General features: G+C 40.7%; 1 protein-coding gene across 1 annotated transcript in view; it reads left to right on the forward strand.

The window, feature by feature from the left end:
* Nucleotides 1–7512: 7512 nt before the first annotated feature.
* The window catches only part of nwd2 (NACHT and WD repeat domain containing 2), a 61636-nt gene continuing 61447 nt past the window's right edge, over nt 7513–7701 (forward strand). The window contains exon 1 of the mRNA XM_072687583.1: nt 7513–7701. This exon is cut by the window's right edge and continues 85 nt beyond it. The gene's annotated coding sequence lies outside the window, so the exon portion shown is untranslated.

Here is a 7701-nt window from a genome sequence, read left to right on the forward strand (position 1 = left end):
AAAGGATTTTTGGAGTGTGTTGAGTGAGAGCTGATGCCGTCCAGCTTAAATGCCACAATGATGAACCAAAACAGCCCTACTTCTTCTGCCCTAGAGTCAGATCTGAGCTGTGAGAATGTTTGAGACAAAATAGAGAGGGAGAGAAAGCAAGCGATTGTCTCAGATCAGTAGGAAACACAGGCTGAAATATTAAATATGTTAATATTTGGTAGAACAATGTTTAGATATGCAAAAATCTGCAGCAAAAATGTCTAGTCCATTATATAAAGAAAAGCTTTTTGCACATCCTGCTGTTGCCTCAGCAGCATCATGTGAGAATTGGGTTTATTTTGCTCATGGGCTCGCCCTATACTGTACAAAAAGTGTTTTCTTGATTATTACAATACAGTAAAGGTTCATCCTAGAATAAATATGTGGTATCATAATAGTGAACACTGGAACAGCCAGCACTGAGTCATACTCTGCAATAAAAACAGGTAACTTACTCTTACAGCCTACAACACTGAGCCCAGACAACCAGCTATTACATAGAACATACAAGGGCACCTAAAAGAAGGTCATCCTGGGGAAACAGCAACTCTTTGGTGGTGATTGTCAGTGACATGCCCTGTATGTAAAAAGACTGTGCCTGGAGCCAATAGGAAGATGTATGTGATTGCAGAATTTTGTTGTTGTCACTTTGTTTTAAAGGCAAATGCAAAAAACACAATATTTCAGGAAAAATCTGTGAAATTATGATGATTCTCTGCAAAAACATTAATGAAAATGTATGGATATTTTTGTTTTTGTCTTTTTTACTGTGTGCACATAATTATAAAACTAAATTTAGAGAAATAAATGTACCCTAAAATAAAGATTTGTAAGGACAATAACCCTTTAAAATATTATCTACTTGTTTAAGATTATTGCATTTTGTTATTATTGTAATTTTACATACATTTGTAATTGTAATTTAAGAAGGCAGAAAATACTGTATAAATAATACAATATTAAAAGAAACAAATGGAATACTGTATTTGGAATTTTTGGCATAATACTTAAAATAGCAGCGGGTCATTTACAAAGAATCCTGTAATGTACTCAATATGTATTTTGTATACAATTCTACAACAAAGAAAACTACTTTAAACATATTTAAAAATATTTATATTTATTTACAGTTCACAGTTGGGGAGTGTAGGTCACTTTTCCATCACAAAAATACAAATCAAACCAAAGTTACGCAGTTTTGGCAATAACAGAGAGGCCATTCTCCCTATTACAGTCAGTGGAGCATCAACATGATTCTGAAGCTGTTTTTATTTTAAGCTAACATTGCTACATTATGTGTGCTTTAAAGTAACACACCTCAATCCTTAATCTGACATTAACCTTAATCTGTAGCACACAGTCATTACCATAGACAATATACTCCTGTTCCACGGTCATCCAGTTGATTTCTATAATGAATGTATTTGTGATCAGCAGTGTTTCTGTTGATGATAGTCCATCATGTTCATCTGTATGCTATGGATGTGTCAGAGTGGGCTAAAAACTCTAGAGTATCCCTGCAATACCTTTCAATTAGGTTTTAACTTTGTCTGATGTCATCTAATATGGTTTCACTTGGCCCCATGTTCCTTTAGTCTAATATTTCAGCAACCGAACCGATCTCTAACTTTGCTAGCACTGTTGTGACACAATAGTATCCTCAGAGGTAAACACATATCCACCTAGATTCTCTCATCAATATGTATGAACAGGATGTGTTTGGATTTCTCTCTTGTATTGTTTGTGTCCCAAATTCGGCTCTGTCATATTTTTAGGAGCTCATTGAGTGAGACACCTTATGAATAAGAAACAACAGTCAAGGCTCCTTATGTAAAAGGTTTTTTTCTCCTGCAAATAAAAAATGAAGCAGGCCTTTTAACCATGAATACTTCATCTGCAGGGCAGCGAACGGGAATGTGTTTTGTTTCGTGTATAAAGAGTGCTTACCATGTCTGTTTAGACAAATATAAAACTCTGGTAGAATGACAGTAAGCCTAGAACAGAGGATGTTACCATCACCAATTAACATATTCAGTGGTGAGTGCAAAAGTATTTTTCTTTAGAAGACATCTGATTTGCCTGTCTTACAGATGGCACTTTGTTCCAGTCAGTATTTTTATTGCAAACCACCTGCAATTGACTGGACTGAGATCTGGACTTTTACTTGGCCATTGTTGAACACCCTGAACTTGGCTGTTTAAACAGTCCTATGTTTGCTTTGGCAATGTACTCTGGATCACGGTCCTCCTGAAAGCTAAGGTTTCTCGCTAGCTTTAGTTTTTGAAAGTAGGATAATTTGATCAGTTCTAATTGATTAAAAAAATAGATGCAACTGAATCACCTTCAGATTAAGAGATCAAGGCCATTTTCACTCTTCATCCTGGACCCTGGAGCACTTGCTCTGAAAGTTCAGTAAGTTAAGTCAAGTGTTAAAGCTGTTTTCAAGCCTGGGAGCGGTGCAGAGAACCGATGTCTAGTCCTCCTAAAATCGGAGGTCCTGGGTTTGCTGTAAGAGGTCTCTAATGGGGTCTGCTGCACATGTGGAAGCTGTCCTCTCATGAATGGTTTACATTTTGCCACATGACTGCTTTGATTTTTATTTTGCCTGCATTGCTAAAAATGTCTTTTTTTAAGAGAACGGTCATTGTTTACAGGTGTTCCTGCATACTGAAACACTACGTCCCCAGAAAGCGCTGTGCTTTGCCACTCCATGGAGTGTTTGCATCTATGGAAAATAATACAAATTATTTTCTAGGCCCTACCATTTCTATGCCCTACTATTTTGCAAAAAGAATAGGCTCAGAATGGGTGCAGTCTTATGTATTCTGTACGTTTCACAAGAAAAGTTTCATATTTAATTTAACTCTAGCAGTGGCCACACACACTCATGACCATAGGCAGTGATAACACACACCCCGGAGCAGGGAACAAGTGTGCTCCATCAGCCATGAATGCTAAGTGAGGAGAAATAGCTGTTCTTTCACTCTTCCCACCCCCTACTTCCTGCCCATCCAGGGGTCCAAACCAGCATCTGGTCCCAAGCCTATTTCTCTAACCTTTAGATCACAGCTGCCCCAGATCAAGCATCACAAAGCATCAATACATTTTATTACCCCTAAATCGTAGAGTAGACTGGTAGTAATGTGGAGGTAGTGGACTAGGTAAGTGGAGAATGTAGATGTTAATGGTTGAGAGGCAGAGAAGGCGCTGCTGCTCTGTCATAATGCTGGAAAATTGTGTGTGTCTGTGTGTGTTTGCTTTTGTTCAAGGCCAGCATTTAGAATTTCCTCCCCCATCATGTCAACTTGTGTGTGTGAGTGTGTGTGAGTATTATGTGTGTGTTTACCCTTCCCCCATAAAGTCTGAATTTAAATCAAATATAATCCCAAGGTCACTGCTCTCTCTCTCTCTCTCTCTCTCTCTCTCTCTCTCTCTCTCTCTCTCTCTCGCTATCTCTCTTTAATGCACATAAACACACACACACACACACACACACACACACACACACACTAATTGGCTGCTGCTGAAAAGCACCCTGCCCTGACACCACAGCTGTAAACACCTCGGAAGCAACTTATCGTCATGACAACACATCATAGCAAGACGTACCCACTATCTATCAAAGTGCCTATTTTATAATCAACCAGCTCCCCGCTAGCAGAAAGGAAAACACACACACACACACACACACACACATATACTCCCCATCACACCATCACCAATGAAAACACATCCATCCAAGACACACCGGTCATGACAGCGCATCTCAATTGCATCATTAGTGTTCCACCATGGCTGTCAATGTTGACACTGGCGTGTGATTGACGGCTCCTAATCTGGCTCGTCTGCACTGAAGATGTGTGGAGCCTCATTGTAGCATCAACGCTAATAGGGAGATTAAAGCAGAGCTGCCTGGGAAGATGCTGTTCGTTTTACTGGATTTTGATCTGCGTGTGAGAGACATTGTACGCATGAGAGAAACACTCGCTGATGCAGAGACGGTGACAGGATTAGCAGCTATGCTTAGCAGGAGAGAGTGGAGGGATACTGGCATGATTCTACAATATGGAACGATTGTGTGTGTGTGTGTGTGTGTGTGTATGTGTTTGTGGTTGGAGCTGATACACATAACGGGAGGCAATGCGTTTAACCCCATAATTGCCCTGGAGCCACCAGCGGGCCCAGGTTTCCACACTCCTGGTTAAATTAAACACAGGTAATTTTGCTGTGTAAGAGTTTAAACAGACTATAACCTTTCTCATTCTAACATCTTCCTGCCCCTTCTTCAGCACACAGTCAGTCATGCACAGTATCTTAGAAACAAGATGTTTCTGCACCTGCCCATTGGCTTTTATTAAGGGTGGGCCTGAAATTTGAATATGTGTTAATACACAAAATTTGAAACTGTATCACCTATAATTCCCCCAGTCTCTTCAGAGGCTCTTCTTTTCATTTGTCATTTGTAGAAACCACTTTCAGAAATGGCCTATCAGAGTAAAGTAAGTGACAAGGAGGTGGGATTAAATTATGCTAATAATTTAAGATTATATTTCCATTATTTCTTATAGAAGTTGTGATTGGAGGGTAGCACAAGAGCTTTGAAAAAAGATCTCTTGAAGAACTTTTCATCTACCAATGATTAAACTTTAATCTACCAGAGTGTTGCTGATCTGGGTAGAATTAGAGCTATGTGCATTATATTTTGAACAAATCCTAACACAAAATATTGAATAATAGCATTCTATAAGTTCATATTTTTATATAAGTTCATAAATTTATATTATATCTTCAACAAGATCACCACAGAGCAGGTATTCTTTGGGCGGTTGATCATTATTAGCACTGCAGTGACACTGACATTTTGGTGGCATGTTAGAGTGTTGTGAACTGGTACGAGTTAATCAGACACAGAGGTGCTGCTGGAGTTTTTAAACACCTCTAAGAATTAAGAATAGTCCACCAACCAAAAATATCCAGCCACCAGAATCCTGTGGGCAGCTCTGACTTTACATCTACAGGGTGGACCAACGAGGTAGGAGTGTCTAATAGAGTGGACAGTGCTCAGCACTGCTGTGTCAGATCCACTCGTACCAGCACAACACACACTAACAGTCAGTGTCACTGCAGTGCTGAAAATGATCCACCACCCAAATAATGTCTGCTCTGTGGTGGTTATGTGGAGTTCTGGCCATTGATGAACAGGGTGAAATGAGGCTAACAAAATATGCAGAGAAACAGATGGACTATAATCTGAAATTATAGAACTAAGTGCTCCCATATGGAAAGTGGAGCTGAACTATAATATGGCAATTTTGGGAAACGTGTGAAAATTCCTGTCCATGGTAACTGATCGTTTGCAGGAGATGTGACAGTTAGAGATTAGCCTGAGAAATGCTGGAGTATTTCTTTAAGGGACTTAATGTAGCTGTGTACTTTATGACTAAGTGAATCAGTATGTCATGTTCCCAGCAGCCTTTCATAGCTCTGCTTAACTTTATTGCTGCAGCATCAGCTTCCTTATCCTGATCTGAGAGCTGTTTTTATTTCTCTTATTGTGTTTAGAATTTGGGACTGACCAGGCAAAGCCGACCCTACATCAGCAAGAAAGAATGCGGTCTATCTGCAGCATGGATGGAACGATTTGCGTTAGCTGAGTCAGGGTGCTGTCCGTGGTGCTATTCTTCCCTTCAAGCCTTCTGCAGTTCTGCATAGAAAGCTTTTCAGACCATGATATGGGTCTATAAACAATTTCCATGAGTTAATCACCCCTCCTCCTGCAAAATAGCCTACGTCTTTATATATAGAAGAGGACAGAAGAGAAACAGGAGGTGGGGGGGTGATGGTGGTGGGGGCTATTGTTTGGAAGCCATTCAGTTAAACCCTCCTATTCATTCTCTTTCCAAAGTCAAGTGCTAACCCAGGCTATCAGACACATTTCCCCCAGCGTGGGGAATGATTACCTTGCATTGGAATCCGTCCAGCGAGTATTTCATTCTGCATTTGCAGTTAAACACAAAGCAACCATTGCTCCCCAGACATGAGCAGCATTACATAACAGCCCACATCCACTTTGTCTGAGCTCTCCCTCGGGCTGTCTAGACTTTCGGGGTCATCCATCAATGCAAGCAGCCCCACAACAAAGCCTTTAACACCCCGCCTTTGATCATAAACCTTCACCTTGACTCTCCTCCGCCCAGTGTAGTAAAGTGTTTGCTACGATTTGTGTGCATTGAGCATGGGAGAAAAGGCACCTGCCTCGCGCCCCACTAAGAAAGGGTGCATGCATTTGTCCAGGGATTGACTATATTGATCTATGGAGGGGTTATCTCTGAGGGGGATTGTGCGCCGCAGTTAGTGTTGCTGCTGGACAGGGGCTTTGTGAGTTAATAGATGGGCATTTGAGAAAATAAATGAGAGTGTGAAGAGTAAGAGGAGGGGTGCCGACATGGGTTTCTAAGGATGTCAGTGGTGTTTTAAGGCAATGGGCCACGAGGGGACGGGTGTTGCATTGATTCTTACCATGGTAAAGACTTGTTATTGGGCACAGTGTGAAGTCCAGTGACAGAAAAGCGAATGAATAGAGAAAAAGTTATTTATATGATACTTTTTAGATATCATTCTCAATGTGTGCTACACTGGAAGGTCAGTAAAGTGATGGAAAGATAAAATACCATGGTCAAGATTAAATAACAGTACAATATCAGTCAGACAATGACAAGAAGACCCTCAGAAAACCCACTTTACTGTGGTAGAATGACTAAAAAACAGGCAAAAAGAAAATAAGACACATATAAATCCTCCAAAACATTATAACCACTGAAAAAAGAGAGAGACTCCCTTAAAAACATTTACTTTACATTAACAATTACTTTACCGACCGATGCAGTATATTATCGGGCTCCGGTTGCTAAGCAACACATGATGATTCCATAAAATAATTATTTAATGAATAGCACAGTGGTTTCATATTTTGCAATATCTCACATTGATACAGAATTCAGTTGACATTTGGGGTCATAATATATGTCTAAATATTTTACAATTACTTCAAATGTGATTCAGCCAATCAGACTTAGGTTTAGGAATTGGCACTCCCATGCTTCAAACACCCCTATATGCATGAGCCAATACTGCAACCGAAGTGTTTGGTCCAGTTAGGCCATTTTTCAGGCCATATGGATTCCCGCCTCGTCCCTACAGAGATGCTCTCGGATGGTTGCCCAGAGTAATGATGCATGATAAACATTACAGTAGACACTGATTGCGCCATATAGGCAGAGCGCAGCAAAGTGTGAGTGCATGTACAATGTGCATTTGCCCCTCCTCTTTTTTTCTCTTTTTTTCACCCTGCACAGGCTTTGCAGCTAGTGGCAGCACAGCATGCAGCGAGCGCTCATAATAAAACCCCTTTTGCACTGGTCTCATGTGACTCACCCTGCAAGCTCATATGCATGAGAAATCATGCCTGGGGTGGAAGCCTGTCTTTAAGAGCGCCTTTCTCCACCTGAGCCATGACTCCAGCCAGCATGAGAGAAACCTACCTCAGGTCGGGGTAACCTCAGCTGTAATAGAGAGAATAAGATTACAGGTCTAGCAGACGAAGGTTAAGGGAAAAAGAGGAGAAGTCGCTGCTTGTTTCCTGTCTCTGCATCTCTGCACTGCTTTCAGTGC

This window comes from Salminus brasiliensis, chromosome 9 (assembly GCF_030463535.1).
Source record: "Salminus brasiliensis chromosome 9, fSalBra1.hap2, whole genome shotgun sequence".
NCBI lineage: Eukaryota > Metazoa > Chordata > Actinopteri > Characiformes > Bryconidae > Salminus > Salminus brasiliensis.